Source organism: Armigeres subalbatus, chromosome 2, assembly GCF_024139115.2.
Source record: "Armigeres subalbatus isolate Guangzhou_Male chromosome 2, GZ_Asu_2, whole genome shotgun sequence".
Lineage (NCBI taxonomy): Eukaryota > Metazoa > Arthropoda > Insecta > Diptera > Culicidae > Armigeres > Armigeres subalbatus.
This window is the reverse complement of record NC_085140.1, coordinates 2,359,369-2,378,489: the sequence shown is the minus strand read 5'-3', so window position 1 is coordinate 2,378,489 and position 19,121 is coordinate 2,359,369. Positions and strand designations below refer to the sequence as shown.

At 37.3% G+C, this 19,121-nt stretch overlaps 1 protein-coding gene across 1 annotated transcript in view; it reads right to left on the bottom strand.

The window, feature by feature from the left end:
- LOC134217460 (heme transporter FLVCR2) overlaps window positions 1–16,579 on the bottom strand; it is a 176,718-nt gene extending 160,139 nt beyond the window's left edge. The window contains exon 1 of the mRNA XM_062696228.1: window positions 16,038–16,579. The gene's annotated coding sequence lies outside the window, so the exon portion shown is untranslated. The remainder of the gene's footprint in view (window positions 1–16,037) is intronic.
- Window positions 16,580–19,121: the final 2,542 nt, after the last annotated feature.

The following is a 19,121-nucleotide window of genomic DNA, read 5'->3' as shown; positions in this document are numbered from 1 at the left end:
CCCATATCGCATAACCTTCGCAACAACCCAACAGTGTAGCGATCCCCTCCATCCTTGTTCAGATCATATCGTCTCGTTCTCGTCGCCTGGGAGTCTGGTCGCTCGGAATGGGGATGTGTGACGCCGACTTCCGACTCGTTATCTCTTCGCCTTCGCTCTTGGGCGCTACTGTGATTCGGTCTCGTTTGTTTACTGAACACAAGCCGGCGATGTTGCAAGGATTTGTGAATGGCTATGCTATTTTTATACCTTTACCTTCATTATGTCGCTGCCAATTTTATGCGCCGACAGAAGGGGAGCACATCAAACGAACTTTTATGCGGAGTACTTACTTGCCGCAGCGACAACAAACATAAGAGGAACCAGGGATAATTGTCGTATGACGATTGGGAGCGATACATGTTTTGATGGTTTCTTCCGGTATAAGACAATATAGGAAAGACCGTGAGCTCCTGTTATTGTGATGATTAAGATATTCGAGCTAGTTACGACTACTGTGTTGAGGGTGGATATATTGCTGTTGGATATTTGGGCATTTTTATTAATCGTAAATATTTTATGCGATTGGCTCATATAGTGATGTCCCCCGGGGATACATTGTAAAGAAAAATTAGTGGTCCAAATATCAAAGGGAAAATCCATTAATTACGTAACGCAAAATTTGGTAATTTTCGATCCCTCTCACCCCCACTTCGGTCACACTGTATGGAGCATCTCAAAATTTTGTATGGATCGTCACATTTCTCGCAACCCCCCTCCCACTCAAAGTGTTGCGTAATTTATGGATGTCCCCAAATCACGAGTTTTCTCAAATTTATTATTTTCCGTGAATTCTGTACTTTTCTTTTCCTCAATTTCTAAAGAAGTTCAATTCCGCAACAAAGAGTGATGTTAGTCAGGAAAAGTGATTTTTAGGAGATATTCTCGAAAGGGCGTTGCTTAATTGAAAATCAGTTCTACCGTCCTGCTTAGATACGCTTATGCTACTACTAAGAAACTTTTTTCCTAATGCAATTTATATTTTCGGAGCACCCCATAGCTTAGATTTATATTGCCTGCGCCCACATGAATCTCAGTCGTGGCTTGGACGTATCTATTTTCTTTCCTGGAACCCAATTTTAACATTAAATGAAATCATATTCTATTTTGGGGCATCTTTGGTCACTAAGGTTAACTCATGCGTGTACTTATTTGAAGGGTGTAGTTGACATCATTCTGTGATTCGACATGAAACGTATTTATCAAATATCAAGAATGTCAAGTATGGTATCATCTGCCTCCAAAATTTTCGAAAGAACCGTAGATTTATTTGATACTAGCGGAAAATACCTAGGGTGACCATATGGTATCCTAAAGGAGGACATGTCCTCCTTTTTCATTAAAAATCAAATGTCCTCCTTTTGCGCTAAAATGTCCTCCTTTTTGAATATTTTCAAAAAAGAGTTGAATTAACAACTTTTTCTGTAGAAATTATAGTTTAATAAACAATAATGCAACTGAGATCCATTCGCAAATTAATCGTGTTGCGAATACGAATATTTTCCTTTAAGTTATCGAATAAAATCAATGGAAATATGGAAAATTAAATTTTTCAGTTACAGTTGTGTCGAAGAGTTACACAGGTGTCGAATATAGCAGAAGAATCGGAATTGGGAAAAATGGATTAAGAAAAATGCAAATGCTTTCCAAAATTTTCTTCGATTCAGCACCCATTGCCTTTGGAACACATCGCACGATACGTTTCTTGAATATGTGAGGCAAAAATCAGTCTCTATGCCATGCCTAGAATGGAATAGAAATCTGAACAGTTAGGTTTCTTTAGTTTAAATCTGAACAATTTTGAATTTCTTCTGTCGAGAACTTGGTGATACAGTCAACGATATCATTCTCATTTACATGCCTTAATTTGTGATTCTCAATGGCATTCAAGAAAAAAAAATCTCCACTGGTCTACTAAGCATCTTGTGTTCGGTCCTTATAGAACCTATTTTCAAATATTTAAAATTATATGCAACTAGCTGGCGGCGAACTTTGTCCCGCCAAAAATTGATCAAATATTTTCTGATACAATTGTATGCGTCCACAATTTATCTAGAAAACAAATCGGTATATATATGAATCGTGAATCGTTCAGGAAGCTGAATTTACTGCATCTAATACCACAACATTAGAATAGGCTTTACTATCTTGCAGTGTGGTAAGCAGGAAATGATTGACTTTGTGGGGAGGAGTGACAAACGATTTACAAAATCAACCAAAATGCAAATGTTACAAATATGCGATCATGGGCAGTATAAATGATCAACATTTTGGAATTCCAAATGAATCGCCTGCTTTGAGCGTAATTACAGCGGCACACAAGGAGTTAACTTTCTGAAATCAGTATGGCGAAAGGCATCTAAGGTTCGATTTCTCAAAATTAAGCACCTCCATCGGAAAAATATTTGGTAGGCGTAGTAGCGGACACCTTCCTACATAACCGGTACCAAATAGTTTTTCATGAAAAGTTCCTAATTTTGAGAAAACCCGCGTTAGATGTCTTTCGCCATACAAATTTCTTGCGGTTAACTTACGCTGGCTATTTGCGCATATACGATAGCGCCTGGAAGTGGAAGCGGCGAGTAGCAAATCAGCCACTGCCAATAATTCATTGTACGAAAAAATCATTTTATCGCAAAGATTGGGTTTTGATTTTCAAAGCATTCCAATTTCATCATAACATTTATCCTCTTAGAAAGAGGAAGAAAACGAATATAAATTAGTAAAAATTGGGCTGTCTATTATTGAGCGATGCGCGGTCGTTCAAATGCCAACTTTGTTTTATATATATAAAGAAGAAAAAGAAAAAAGAAGAAGAAGATGTGCTGTGCTTTTCTTATTAAAATTCTGTGGAATATCACAGAAAATGCCAGCATAATACTATTCACCATTTGTTCATTCTTGATTTTAAAAATAGTTGAAGCTAAAATCTTACCATTACAAAGAAGGTGCTTGCAGTTCAAAAACTATGGCCTCCACTTTGTGCACTTATTCGGATTGATATACGATCTCTTGTTTTGTTTTTAAAAACAAAAATCGATCGATATTTTTTATGTCCTCCTTTTTAACCAAATGTCCTCCTTTTTAGCTACTATTTGGGTGAATTGTCCTCCTTTGGAAAAATTTCATATGGTCACCCTAAAAATACCCAGCTTTGCCCGGTTGTTGCAAATGTCACATTGAACTATTTTCAGCACCGCACTCTAGATCAATTTCCATGCGTTAGTTTTGTTTTCCTCAATAGCTGGCCCAAAATTGTATTCTAATGATTTTTTTTTGCATTTCCAATTTTAATTCACCAACTTTTTGTATATACAAACCTTGCGGATTTCAAAACGAATCGATTAGGGAAAACATCTTGCAAATAGGCCAACCCGTTTGCGAGGTTAATCGTCAGGAATAAAATTCGAACTAATTTTTTTTATATAAAAGAAGAAGGTTAAAGTACCAATATTGATCAGGTTTTGAAGTTAAATTTCAGATGATAGAGATAGTTTCTCAAATAATCACCAATAGCATGTGTGTGCTTCAATTATTTTCTTTTTTTCAGAGATTTTTCTGGAATCACATGTAATACGAATACACATGTATCCCGGAATGAATGGAGGAAAACAGAAATCTAACAAATTGTTCCATCCACTTGTGAGTTTAATCCGCACATGATGCATTATCGTGAAAAAAAAGACAAACAGCATGTAAAACATGATTAATTACTTTTTAGCGTCTTAGTGGGAAATTACACAATAAGGTCACTCTGCTCTGCTCAGGCTCTGCCTGATTCAGAAGGACAACAGTGACCAGACTACACTACATACCCTTAACCACAACCTATAACTGGCGGTCGATTGTCAAACCCGTGGAAGCGTGAGTATTGGAACTTGTGAGGACCAGAACTATGTTAGGATCCCTGTCTCGGATGCCAACTCACCATTCCGTAGCCTTCGATAACAAATAGCTAATATTGCATTGTAATGGTAAAACTTTCACTCCATTTCTTTTACAACGACAACAACCACAACAAAATATAATACTTTCAAAAGTTTTCCCCAAGATAAAATTAAAGAAAACAATTGATCAAATCCGAAAAAGCTTTTCAGTGGAATGTCATTTGAAGTCAAAAAGACTAGTTTTCGCTATTCAAAACAATTCGGCTTAGGTAGATTTGACTGTTTTAACCTTACAGTTGAGATTGGAGAACGTATATCAGGACAGCTATAACTAATGTTGTGGACTACGAATGAATAGAACCTATCTATAGACACCTTAAACTATTCCAGGATTGTTCTTATTCCAGGATCTTTTAAGATTCTCACTGATAGTCATTTTCTGGTGTTATTTTAAAAATGTTTTTACAAATCTTAGAAAGATGTTTTTATAAATCACAGTATTGTTGGAGATTAATTGATTGTTTTGCTTAGAGCTGTGCACCGATAGAAAATTTATCGGCGGCGGCGTGATAGATCATTTTCGGCCAGCGGCGACGGCGTGACGGGGTCACGCCGTTGGTAATCGACGGCGCGGCGGCATAGGTCGGCGTGAGCTTACTTCAAGCTATAGAAATTCTTCCACAAATTCTCCGCAAATCCCACCAGGAAGTGCTCTGAAAGCTGCTCTAGGAATTGTTCCGAAAGTTCCTCTCGGGATTCCTCCCGGAATTCCTCCGGAAGTTCCCCCGGAAGTTCATCCAGAAACTCCTCCCGAAGTTCCTCCGGAAGTTTCTCTAGGCATTCCTCCGGAAGTTCATCCAGGAATTCGTTCGGAAATTCCTCCAGGAATTTCTCCGGAAGTTCCTCCAGGAATTCCTCCGGAAGCTCCTCCAGGAATTCGTTCTAAAGTTCCTCCAGGAATTCCTCCGGAAGTTCCTCCAGGAATTCCTCCGAAAGCTCCTCCAGGAATTCGTTCTAAAGTTCCTCCAGGAATTCCTCCGGAAGTTCCTCCATGAATTCCTCCGGAAGTTCATTCAGGAATTCCTCCGGAAGTTCCTCAAGAAATTCCTCCGCAAGTTCCTCAAGAAGTTCCTTCAGAAATTTCTCCGGAAGTGCTTTCAGAATTTGTTCTGCTAATTCCTTAAAAAAAATCTTCAGGAAGACCTTCGGAAATTCCTATATGAATGCTTCAGGATTTTTTCTCAGGAAATCCCCTAGAAGACCTGTAACTTATTAAATAATTACTAACAGAATTTCTCCTGGATTCTTCAGATATTTCTTCTGAATTCCTTCCGAAATTCACAAGGAGTACAACTAAACCCACCTTCCGGGATCTATTCGGAAAAATTGTCCAAGATTTCTTGAAGAATTTCTTATGGAAATTGAATTGGAAAATCTAGAAGTCTCTGAGAATTCTTCCAGAAATTCCTACCCCAAAGTTCCTCCAAGGATTCTTCCGGAAATTCGTTCACAAATTCACAAATTCCTCCAAGAATATCTTCGGCAATTCCCACGGAAACTTCTGCAGAATTTTTCCGAAAAATCATCCATAAAAACTCCTTCAAAGCATCATATGAAAATTCTCACGGTTTTTCTTCGGAGACTTATTTAGGAATTCTCCGAAAATTCTCTCAATAATACCTACAAGAATATCCGAAAAAAATCATCAAGGTACTGCTTCGGGAAATTCCTCTCTTATGAAGAATTCACGACGGAATTATTGTGGGAATATCCGAAGGAGTTTATAAAAGATTTTGATGATCAATATAATATATTGTGAAGTATTTCTTGAAAAAATTCGCAAAGGAATTCCTGATTTAAAACTCAGAGGAAATTTTTGAAGGAATTCCTAAAAGAGTTTCTGTAGAAATACTAGAAGTAGACGTATTAGTTCGTATTAGTAACTTCAAAAAAAGATTGTCGAGCCAAGCAATTTTTAAATGAAATTCTTAAATATCTGCAGACCGGAATATTCTAGTACGTCAGTAATGAACTTAATTTCAAATTTAAAAATCACTTTAATAAAGACAAATAAAAATCTAGTACGTACTGCCGAAGAAGTTCTAGGAGCAATTCATTGAATTCGTGAAGAACAATTTCCTTATTTTCTGAATAATCAAATGTCAGGTGCATTTCGTTTGAACAAACATTGTTTTGTTTGATCGAGCATACGTTATAAAACAAGGGATCTAGTGGTTCATTATTCAGGCTGAATAAGATACTTTCTTAGCTGAAAAAGCCAGTTTTTAATGAAATAAGACCTTCATCAGCTTTCAATTTTGTTGGACCGAGACTTGATTGGAAATGAGAATAATAACTGCATAATGTAATTGTATAGAAGATAATTGTGTCCTAAAATGAATAATCGATATTCGATTTTTTTTTCAGGGTACGATGAATTTAATGATCCTGAACACGTCAGTTTTTCTTTCTTAGCTTATCTTAGCTTAGACTGACTTTACATATCAATGGTTGCTACTCCGTGATTGATCAGAACTGGTGCAAATTGCACTACGATCCTAGTGAATAGTGGTTGGGATTTACCATCTATTCTCGAAGTGAACGTTTCAGCAGCTCGCAAATGTTGAACAATAATGGTGCCGGCCAAGTCCTTACAGTCAGTTGGGAAAGGGAGGGAATGTTAGTGTGTGGTAAAAAGGTCGGTTTTTCTTTCGACTCAAAAGTCGGAAGCAACATTGTTTAGTTTGACTCAGCTCAGCCCAGCCTTTTAAAAAGTCTCAAACACAAAATATAATTTTTACTGACTTAGACTATTATCAGAATTTATTTAACATCGGTTCATGTATCCTTGAACGATGCATTATCGTTCGCAAACATAGATAATGTTGGGCTTTAGGACTCAGTTTTCATATGAACGTGGATGAAAAAACGTACTTTTCTGCAGGAGCTAAGTAGATAATTCTAGACCTAACATACAGTAAAAATGCCATCGGCGTGGTAAAAAACATTCAGGTATATTGATAAGAAAATTATTTTGAGCTTTTTAGTGGAATGTTTTCACCTGTCATAAGACGAGTTTAAACAATCCCATTGAATTCCACCACTTAATTGTATCCTGACAGATACGTATTTCGACCTCAACAGTAAGGCCGTCTTCAGTGTCTTGTACTTGACTCGACTTGAAGAAAATGATCGCAGCTTACACTATTTATACTATGCGTGGGTATAATAATTTATCTAGGTACTTATCTTACTACGGTGCTTATTTCTACTCGCTAGATGCGCTTAATGCTTAGGTATAAACTTGAAGAGCCAGGAGCTACCATTTCCTTGATCTTTATTCAACAACCGCGTTTGTACCTGTCGGTAGAATCTACCGTGTCTTGACTGAAGACGGCCTTACTGTTGAGGTCGAAATACGTATCTGTCAGGATACAATTAAGTGGTGGAATTCAATGGGATTGTTTAAACTCGTCTTATGACAGGTGATTCAGGTATAGTTTTTCTATTGTTGTAAAGAGAATAACAAGACAAATCATCGACAAACTATGTAAGGGGGATGTAGAGGGGTCAGAGCGTTTTAATTTATACAAATTTTTAGAAACCATTCAAGCAAATAACATTATGAGTCGATTTTGGCTTTATGTAACTCGAGTATGAACCTAAAGACTATTTATTACGAGGTGAACCGGCCTAGGGCCGAAAACCTCACCAATAAAGACACAGCTGCCCCCCGTAAACAGAGACTCTAGTTGTCAGAGACTAGTAGTATTTTTCCGCATAATGAAAGGACACTTCATCTCGACAGACTCAGAAGAGTGGGAACTCTTAAAAACTATAGTCCAATCCACTGCCGTACGCATGGCTGCCCCTTGTACATAGGGCACTCAGCTCAGCAAACATGGGACAAATATGCGTAGGACGGCAGCGCCGATGAGATTGAAGTTCGAACAAATTGTCCTCATGGTAAACAGAGCCAGAATATTCAAGATAAAATCGTTTTGCTAGTGGGTAATCCTTATTGGTGAATGAATGAGGAAATAGGGTAAAGGACCATTTGGACAGCACCCCCACCCCCAATTGCGGCCACAACTTTTATTACTGGAGCTCATTACAACCGGTTGTAGATAGGAGCAATCAAATTCAATAAGGCAAATGAACAACAAATATATATTTTTATAGAAGGTGTTATCAGTGATTAATATTGATTGAAATCACTATTATTTTGCCCAACGTCGTAACGTAGATTTCTAGTGACGTCCAAAAAATCAAGCCATTTTGTTGAAATGTGGCCGAGTTATTGACGTTGTGGACGAAAATAAGCGGAGCTGCTCAAATGGTCCTTCTCTCTATATCAAACTAGCATGAAAAAAAAACTCCGCAGATTTTCCCACGCTTGTGTAGTCACGTGCCTTCAGCCTGAACATGTTTGCCTGGTGTTGGAGTGAACGAAGAAAAACAGCAGTTTTTCATCGAGCAAGCACAGCGAGCCAAACTTTATCACAATAAGCGTTTAGAAATGCCCGGCATAAGACGATGAATGGAGGAAATCAATTTAAGGTGAAGGTTTCTTGTTTACGGCTTGTTTACATGTAATAATTTTTTTCGTTTTTCTTGGCACGTTCCTGGCTTTGATGCGATTTTTCCAACGCTTGGAGTTGTACATGCTAATAAGCTTACAGCAGTCTCTCAACTTAGTGTTTAAGATGTATTTTCACTTAAGTTGTCAAGTAGGTTTCGCTACTCATTAAGCTATACACTTTTTATTGTAAAATTTATGCGGTTTATTACGTGGATCGTACCCTCGGCGTAAAAATCACCAGTGTTTTTTGTCACACAACTTGCGCATACGGCAAACAAATACAATGATATGTTTTATACTCAGGAAAGTCGAGGAAATTTCTAACCCGGAAATAACCTAGACCGGACCGGACCCAGCCACCTTTAGCATGGTCTTGCCTTGTAGCCAAGCATCTTACCTTACTGCTAAAGAAGGCTCCGTTCCATTCGACTAGCTTGAAATAAAATCATTTGCTTGATAGGATCATCATTTTTTCAAATTTGTCTGAGTGACAGAAACAAGAACATAAAACTTGTTTCATTTCAACATAAAAGACTAGCACATGAGTAAATATTAAACGTAAGACTACATACATGCTGGATTATGAAAACAATAGTTGATCTAGTAGATGATGGATTTCATATAAGTTTAATTTACATGTAATATGTCCCTCAAACATAGAAGTGAGCAACTGCATCAATCGATCTACCAACCAAATAAGAGAGGAAAAAGAACTACCTCCCGGCCCGGCTATGCCACTTTCATATAGATTGAAAGGGCACAGACTAGAGCAAGGCTGCCCAACGTACGGCCCGCGGGCCGGATGCGGCCCTTGGCTCCATTTTTTGTGGCCCGCGGCGTGTAAGAAAAAATACTTCATAACCTATCTGGCTCGAAAAGCTACTTCTTATTAATAAATTCTGTAGGTTATTATTGATTAAAAAATTAAATCTGTTCTAGCACGGAGTCAAATAATACAGCACGGGCCAGTTTTGTTGTTAATAAGATTTTGGCAATACGGATGAAAACTTTCCAGGACGGAGAAGGTTGTTAGGGAATGCATATCGGCTGTTGGCGATATCGTGTGCTCTAAAGAAAAAGCCTCCTTCAGTAGTATAAATTTCTCGTAAAGCACAGTGAAAAGTTAAAGTTCGCACAGAAGATTTAAAAATTACGTTACGTTAAAAATCCACATGCTTCTGATTCTACCTGCTCGTAATCGTTGAAAATACTTAATGTTAAAACAAGACACATGTAGCTGTCTTCATAAGGGGCATTTAATGATCATCTTCAAATCACAGAGGATTTAGCAGCTTTGATCCCAATGAATGAAACGACTACCGGTATAGACCTGAGGAAAGCTGTTAAGCCCTGTATGAAGGAGCTTGAACACTTATTTGAAAACTTAAGGCCTAACAACTAATGGAACTCCGGCAATGGCGGGAAATAACACGGGCGTTGTGACACTTGAGAATTAAAGCAATTTGTTTACATATTTGTTTGTCAGCCACAAAAGTTAATTTGTGCAAATCGATTTTTTTTTTACCAAAAACTATCTCTGTTCAAAAACGATCAATATTCGTGATGTACTGACGCTCGTTATTAAGAAAATAAACTTTACCTAAGCGATGAAACTCAACCACCACTAATTCTAAATTATGCTAACGGAAAATGGAATCGCATGATCGTTGACCTGTGGCTTGACCTTTATAGAACTTGTCACCAAACATCTCAATGACTTGAACATAAAGTTGCAAGTCAGGGATCAACACGTCAAACTTTTATTATTCAACATGCAAACTATTGAAACAAATTGAAACAATTTGGCACAATTGATTGTCGAAAACAGATACATTTATCTAATCCTGTAGAAAACAGTTCATGTAAATCTTTTTAATATGCTGGTAAACTCGAATCCTTTCGACAGAAATTTTCAAGCCAATTAGCTAATTTTTGAAAACACAGTTCCTCAACACCGTTTACTGATGTAAATAATGTACATGAACTGTTTCGAAACCTCCAATGCAACGACGAGCTCAAATCTAAATTTCAGAAAGACACATCTCTTGTAAGATGTTTTCTCTCTCGAGAAGTACAACAACTCTTATCAAGAATGAAAGCAGTAAAAAGTAATTATTGATCTTCGTTATCTGCTTGCAAAATTTGATCACCGATTGTGAAATCAATATGCGTCGTGTATTGGAATCAATCCAATAATTCCATGTCCTGTTTCGTAAAAAGGAAAAGAAATTAAGGACACAAAAAAGAGATTGTTTAAATGCAATAATATCGCAATTAGTTTTTTTTTTAACTTAACCGTTCTGCAAAACTTAACGCTATCCTGAAAACCAATTTCTTCGGTTATTTTTAAAATGTATAAAAAATATGTACCGAACATTTTCTGGACCGCCATGGCGTGCCAGCAAGCTGTCATTCATTGTTTTCGTGGCTTGAAAAGGTTGGGCAAGCCTGGACTAGAGTGTGCCAATTACAGAGGGATCACCATTCTCGGCGTACAAAATTCTGTCGACGGATCATATGTTTAGCCTGCGAATGAACCTAGATAAATTCCGAGAGTACCACTAGCAGACTCACCATTTGTTTATTGATTTCAAAGCAGCTTACGAATCTGGGAAAAGAAATGAGCTGTGGTAGAAAATGTCTGAGCATGGTTTTCCGGCGAAACTTGTTAGGCTGATAGATACATTGCTTGATAGCTCGAAATCAAGTATTCGCTTGTGACCTTAGATGGATTGAAGCAGGGTTGATGTACTTTCGATTTTATTATTCAACATTGCAATCGAGGGCACGATTAGGATATCTGACGCGCAAAGGAACGGAACTATCATTACACGGTCACATATGCTCTTGGTTTTTGCGGACGACATCGACCACATTGGAATCGATAACAGAGCAATAGTGGAGGCTTTTGTCCCACTGGAGAGGGATACGGTGAGGATAGGCTTAACCATTAGCTCTACCAGAACAAAGTACATGGTCGTGGGTAGAGATAGAGGACCCGAGCAGCACACATGTTGCACACAAGTTTCTGTGACCCATATGTAACGGAATTTAGTCACATTTGAGTTGCTGCAACCAAATCGGTCTGTATTGTGCTGCTAGGGGAAGACCTAGTCGTGTTGGTGCTGAAGTAGTGGATGATGGGGATGTATTTGAAGATGTTGAAGAATATGTTTACCTCTGAACGCTTGTGACATGCACACGGAAACGAAATTTGCTCTGATTCTACCAGTAGCCCTTTAAGGACATGAAGCGTTGACGTAAAAGAGGCGGATTGGAGAGCTTTCAGAGTTTTCGAGTGAAAGTGCTGCGTGAAATACTCGGAGGAAAACTAGGAAATGGTGAGTGTACAAAGAAGAAAATGTTTTCAATCATATAAAATACGACAGTCTTCAGTGGGCTGGTTACTTGGTGCGAATGTCGGAAGAAAGAATAGCGAAAATAATATTCAACAGAGAACCGGATAGAGGCTGGCGACTTCGTGGAAGGACGAACACGTTGGCTGCACTCGGTGGAAAGGAACCTGGGGACCCAAAACTATTGAGGGAGCTGAAGGAGCCCAAGACCGTCGAATATGCAGCTCTACAATACGTCAGGCATAGGTGTTTCGACACTGTAGCCAACCAGGTACCATGTGCCAGACAGGTATGTGTCCCTAGAGTTCGTTTTGTCCAAACACTCAAAACGCATATTGCGCACAGTGAAATAACGCACATTCTTGACGAAAAGGAAACCTGTCGTTTGTTTTTGAGAGTGTGTATTTGCCTTAATGACTGAAGAAGAAGAAAACATCTGAGTAACCTTAAACTATGTAATTACGTACAACGCCGCAAATAATGATTACTCATATATACAGTGAATGCGTTCAGTAAGACGTAGAGCTACGAAACAAGTAGCCCGGTTTAGGAAAATTTCGTTTGGGAAGTTTTTTTAGTAAACCCAGAGCAAAAGTACTCGTACAAGCCACACGAATATTGATTAATCAAAAGCCATGAGATGGCAATGTCCGAGTTGAAAGATGCAATTCCTAAATGGACCGTATGTTATAGGCCTGTTAAGATATTTGGGCAGAATAAATTCATATGTAGCCTTCAAGATTTCTTTTTCATAAATGCATAAAAAATCAAACTGTTCATTAAATTTCAGAAATATTTGGAAACCACACACCATATGGTAAGTACATAGGTATGTGGTAAGGGTTTGATTTCTGCTCTGGCCTTCGTGAAGAATTTGAATAAGCATTTGAGCATTTGAGTAAAATCATAGTTTAAGGCACATTTGATGTTTTCGATGATTGAAGTTTTACGATAGAACCATAGTAATCAACTCTACTGGATGTGAAATAGGTAACTGAGAAGGAAAACATCAAACCATATTCATGCAAGGTACCGTAATTAATTAATTCAAGATAAACATTAAGCCTCTCAAGGTTGAACGGGCGGACTAGCGGCCGGCTTCGCTAATGAAATAGAAACAACAACTCAAACAGGGGTTTGCCAAACGTTACATATGTTTAGAGATGGAAGAAGAGAATAGAAAGAAAAACGGAGAGATGCAACTTAAGTTAGAAGGGTACATCCATCTATGATAGAGAGTGCGTCAGTAGTCAATAGCAACAATGAACTATGTATTTATGTTCAGCAAAACGATATCGTGCTTTATAACGCCCATAAATCGAGGAATTCAGCAAATTGCTTTGATTAATATATTATATCAATGACCCGATTGATATACATTAATAATCCAGCTATAACCCGTCTAATGCTTATTATTATTTATTTAAAAAATGCCTGTCACGGTTTCAGTAAGCTTATATGACAAGTTCATATATTTTAAATTATTTATAATGTGAATTGAAAAATCAAAATTTAAGGTGAAATCTCCCTGTTGGATCACCCCAAAATTCATTTAAGAAGTGATAAAAACGAAATATTTCTTTTATCATCTATGTACTGACAATTTAGAAATCCGCCAAATAATTCCACTAATTGATTGTGTTTTTATAGATATGTATTTAAATATCAACCTTTTTTGCCTTTATTAAACTTTTAGCATCAATGCAGTCATGTCAAGTGCGACTGACTGAATACAGTTGATGTCTAAGCTAATATTTCTTTCTCATAATTGACCTTCCCGTCAAAAGGTTTATCTCGTTTTATTGTCTCAGTCAGTTCTTTGGCTTATTTAAGGTCAATTTTCCCAAAGAACCCTTGTTTGTTTAGACTCTAAATGAATCATTTGTTTGAGAAACTGCATAAGTCCATTTTACACTATTTCGAGAAAACAACAAAAAACTGTTTTTGAACAAATTTGCACCGAATCTTTCGATTTCTTCGATACAGTTCAATAGTTTTTGGCAAAACTCAACCCCCTGGGGCACTTCCAGTGCAAAAAATATAAGCAGTACTCCACAATTGCTCTTCAAACTACATGGATATATGTAGTTTCTCAAACAAATGAAACAAATTTCATACGTTCCAGAACAAAAATTATTTTTTTCGTATTTTTTGCCAGAAAACGTATTTTTGGACGAGGATTCAGAATATAAAAATCTCATTTTGGCCAAAAATGTTACATATGCAGTTTCTCAAACAAACGTTTCAAATGTTTTCAAAATTGAAAACAAAAACTTAAATCGTGCTGTACTTGTGATCCGTCCTGAAGAATTTGCCTGATGTTAGCTTAAAATGTTAGGCCAAGCCTAACCGATGTTTTGTTTAAAATTTTAGAAAATACTAAGGGTAGTCACAAAATATGGGTTCTTCGAGAGATTGAATGAATTAAAGAATCGATTGAGCGAATAAAAGTGTTTGATGGGAAAACTCAATTGCAATCAAATAGTGGAACTGAAAAAAATTACACTAATAATAATGAAAACCTTCAAGATCTTTCCAAATAAAATAAGAAGCTTTTTTAGTACCTAATAACAAGATTATTTGATTACAACTATTAAAGCTTGTACCCTAGCATCTGATCTAATGATGATGCGGATACCCACTCAAGTGGCGTTATTGTTTTGCTCAACTTGAGTTTGCATCGAAATTCTCCCATGAAACACGTTGTGAATATGTGGTGAAGGGCATTATCCCGAGTGGTTGAGTGTAATAATAAAAACGAAAGCTTTTTAAATTTTTACATACGAGTCTCTTTTGTACCTCTCAAACAATTTGAACTATCTACTTATATAATATAAACGTTCCAAAGAATTCAGTTATTAATTTGAATAATTTTAAGAAAGATCTAAATTTTGTGTAGCTATTTATTCAAGAACACATTACAAAAAGATTTTGAGTTCAACATGTTAGCTTACTTAACAAACAGAAGAAAGTACTATTATAATTAAAGTGTATTATGTGAAGTGTGTTATGGTTGACATGTGAGCAAGCGAGTGTGTGTAAAACATGGTAATATGTGTTAAAATGTGTCTAGAATTTCAGAATATCAGATACAACTAAGATAAACAGTATTCTATCGAATAATTTTCATATTATAGCAGTTGCATTTTTCATTCAACAATTTATCATATGTTTTGCCTTTCTCGTATTTTTCTTTAGTACCGAAGTATGAAAACAGTTATTTTTTCTTTGTTATCGTGTTTTAGTCTAGTTACAATCAAGTAGTGAAATAAAACACAATAGTCCAAACTCATCTTATAGAAAGGTGGATCAATATTAGACTCGACGAAGAAGTGGCATCGACCTCGGAGTTCTTAACATTCGAAATTAGCCCGAATAAGTGAGAAAAATCGACCAAGCCAGCAAGGCGGGCAGTTACACCAACTCTCAAAGCCTCGGCTGCTGAGCAGCAATTGCTGCTGCTGATGTTGCCATTCCCCAAGGCAGCAAAGTTTATTCTCCATAAAAAAATTAAATTTCTCAAACAAAATTAAAAAATTGTGGATTGTGAAAATGATGGTGGAAAAAGATAATGATTTTACACGGAAGTATTGAACATAGCATAGTTTGCTTTGAAGTCATAAAAATGTGACTAAATGTTTTTCAATGCTTAAACTATAACTAATCATTGAAAAATACATGAAGTTGAAGAATAATCAAGTACGATAGAGTTTAATGTAATAAAAAAGTTGCAATAAATGTTAATAAAACGTGATGCGGGAAGTATTATTAGCAGCGTGTGAAACCATAAAACCAAAAGTGAAGTACCAATAAATAATTGCGTAATTTTTAACAGATTCTGTTGAGTAGATAATTGATTCTACTACATTTCTCTATTTCAAATGTTCAATGAAAAAAATACTATTTCTGAGGAACGTTTTATTTCTTCGTTTGTTTCTCTTGATTGCTCCCCTAATTGCGGTATTTAGCCAGAGCAAAACAAGCGAATGAACAGGTAACCGTATAAAGGGGAACTTATGAACTGTTGAGTTCCCTGCAGTTTTAAGTGAGTGCCTAAACATATTTCCAAAATGACGTTAGAATCATTAGAATCGAGGTTCTTTTTTTTATTCAAATCATCATAACTCAATCATCGAAAACATTATGCAACTATGATGTTCAAAATCACATTACCTTACTGTACGTTCATCACATCTTATTCTCCCAACGTCACCTGTGTTAGCCGCAGACCTGCACAGTATGACGGCGATGGAACGTGCCTTCATTTGATCGCCGGATCGTTCCGTCGACTGAAGTGGTAGCATTTTTCCAACCTGTCTGCGTTAGTGCTCCGAGAAGAAGTCGCGACTCGTGATGTGGTGTCGCGTGGGATTCTGACAACTGCTAATCTCATCAACGGCGCTGTAAATCTTTTGACGAAATCAACGGCACATCATTAGTTCTCAGGCGCGCAATTTTACTCGCCAGCCGCGACTGGGTCACCCAACATCGTAGTAGACGGATTGAAATCGGTCCAAAATTCGCGTAGAGCTAATTGGACGAAATTATTCGCGGTGACAATGGCGAGTGACACTTTTCAGCAACAATGCATATCGCGGTAGTGCCTCGTAGGTAGACGGTGGTGGCGCGAATTCTTCGGCCGATCGAAGCGAGCTCGGGCCGGTCAAAAGTAGACCGAACTAACTGGAGAGGGAGGCATAACAATTTTGTTTATCTTGAAGGTATTTTCGTTGTCGGTTTTTTGTGCATGTACCTTTGTTGATGGCACGTTTGCTGTACGGAAGACTCCTCCTGGCGCTTTCAGTTGTTGTTCTGATATCCAAAGCGTCATGACCGCGCAGTGAAGATAGGAACAGTAGGCTGTGGAGATATAAGTTGAAGGCAGAATGTTAGTAGTAGTAGGCAGTGGTTAGATCTGTCGCCCGTCATCAAAGCATCCGTTGGGAGTGATAACGAAGATTCATGTGTGAGGAAAAGTTTTTGCTTTGTGAGTGAGTTGTGCAAAAATAAGAATATACCTACCTAAATAATACAAAACAAAAGTGGTGATCCATGTTTTGCCTTAACTCGACGGAGAAAGTTGTATCGTGCTTTTGATGCCTAATCACCAAAGTTGTGATGATTGTGATATTTGCTGATTTCAGTGGTTTGGCCTAGACGTTCGCCATTATTTAATGATAGGCTGGTAGAGTGAACCAAGATGAATACACAGCTAGGTGTTGCAGTTTGTCCAATTTGTGGACGAGAAGAAGGCGGGGGTGAAAAATTCATTTTCGGTGCAAAACATAAACAAACCGGCTGGCTCTCCCATACTAAAATCCAAGATGGCTGAATCGTGAATTTGGCAGATTGGAACACCTAGTGGTGTATTCATCTTGGAGTGAACGTTCGCTTATAACATACTTCTGAAAGAAGATAGAACCAACAGGACGATTGATAAGCAAATTGTTGTGTCCATGCCAGCAGTTCAATTTTTATCGAGTAGTGGGGAAAAGTGGCAATAATTTAACAGATTTGTAAACATTAACTTGTCATGACAAAATAAAATCCTTCATTGGTTAGAAGTGCTCCAAGGTTCCCTATACGATAATTGCATTATTAATATTCATTATTTGTGGTTTTCAATCAAAAGTAGTGAACAATTCAAAACGTGAAGTGCAAGATAAATAACCAGAGAAACGCCATGGTGTAAATAGTGTCTGATGCTGCAGAAGATTCGTTAGAGAAAAAAACAAAGAATCCTCAAGTCATGATTGTTCTTACGTCCTTTCAAATCGGAATTACACTGCACGACAAAAAAAAGTATCAACTGAAAAGCTTGTTTGAAATTATTTTACAATCCTACACATACCATTTGGTTACGAATACAAATGACTAGTTGGGAATACTTTATTCTACTACTTGATTTGTATCTGAACAGCTACGCATATTCCGGCCTTAACTGAAGTCGTGTTCAGTATCTCGCACATATTATTAAGTCGTAACAAATCAATATTGGTACATTCCATTAGGAGCAACCTACTACTGGGTTCTTGGAAATTTGTTTCATTGTCTATAAAATGCTTCTTTATTATTCATGTTCTCATAGAAGCTAGTGATGAACTTATTATTTTAATAAAAAATCACTCATATAAAGTATTTAAAAAAATCTCATGGAAGCAATATTGCCTTAATTTGATAGGTATTAGGCTCTTCCTAGCCGAGCAGGAGAAATTATCTCAATAATACCTAATTCTGTTATTGATAACATACTCTGTTATGAACTAGCCCTGCATAAAAGATAAAATTCCAAAGGAATAATACCAAAAACTAGTTTATACCATCCCATTGAATTCCACCACTTAATTGTATCTTGACAGATACGTATTTCGACCTCAACAGTAAGGCCGTCTTCAGTGTCTCGTACTTGACTCGACTTGAAGAAAATGATCGCAGCTTACACTATTTATACTATGCGTAGGTATAATAATTTATCTAGGTACTTATCTTACTACGGTGCTTATTTCTACTCGCTTGATGCGCTTAATGTTTAGGTATAAACTTGAAGAGCCAGGAGCTACCATTTCCTTGATCTTTATTCAACAACCGCGTTTGTACCTGTCGGTAGATTTCCAAGCTCTCAGCAACATCAAGTTTCCACGGAGAAGAGACATTTCTTAAAATTTTAATGTTTGATGACGTAATTGAATGATTTTCCTGATATACATGTTCAGCTACCTTAGACCTAAACTCATAATTTAATCCCTTATCAGTTTCCCTCTTAGCCTTACTTACTTCTGCAATATGTTCCTTGAACCTTACATCTAACGATCTTTTGTTTGACCTACATATACTTTATCACACTGTGAACAATTAATTTGATAAACCCCGGCCTTATTTAACATTTCTACTCTATCCTTTGTGGAGCCCAACAGTGTCTTCAGTTGATTGCTTCTGCTGGAGAATACTAAATCGATGCCGAATTTCCTCAGTCGATGGCGTAGCTGGTGGGTGATGTGTCGATCATAGGGGACCGATACCCTCTTCAGCGGTTCATCGATCGGTGTTAGTGTTGTCAGTTCGTTTTTCCGTAGGTTCCTCTGCTCCTTGTTGATGATTGCTTGTATTGTTCTTTCCTTGTATCCATTGATCCTCGCTGTTTCCAAGATGTGTTGTAGCTCCTTCGTTTTTCCTTCTTCGCTCAGGGGGATCGTCTGCATCCTGTGGATCATGTGATGAAAAGCTGCCATTTTGTGCTGATGCGAATGATTTGATGTG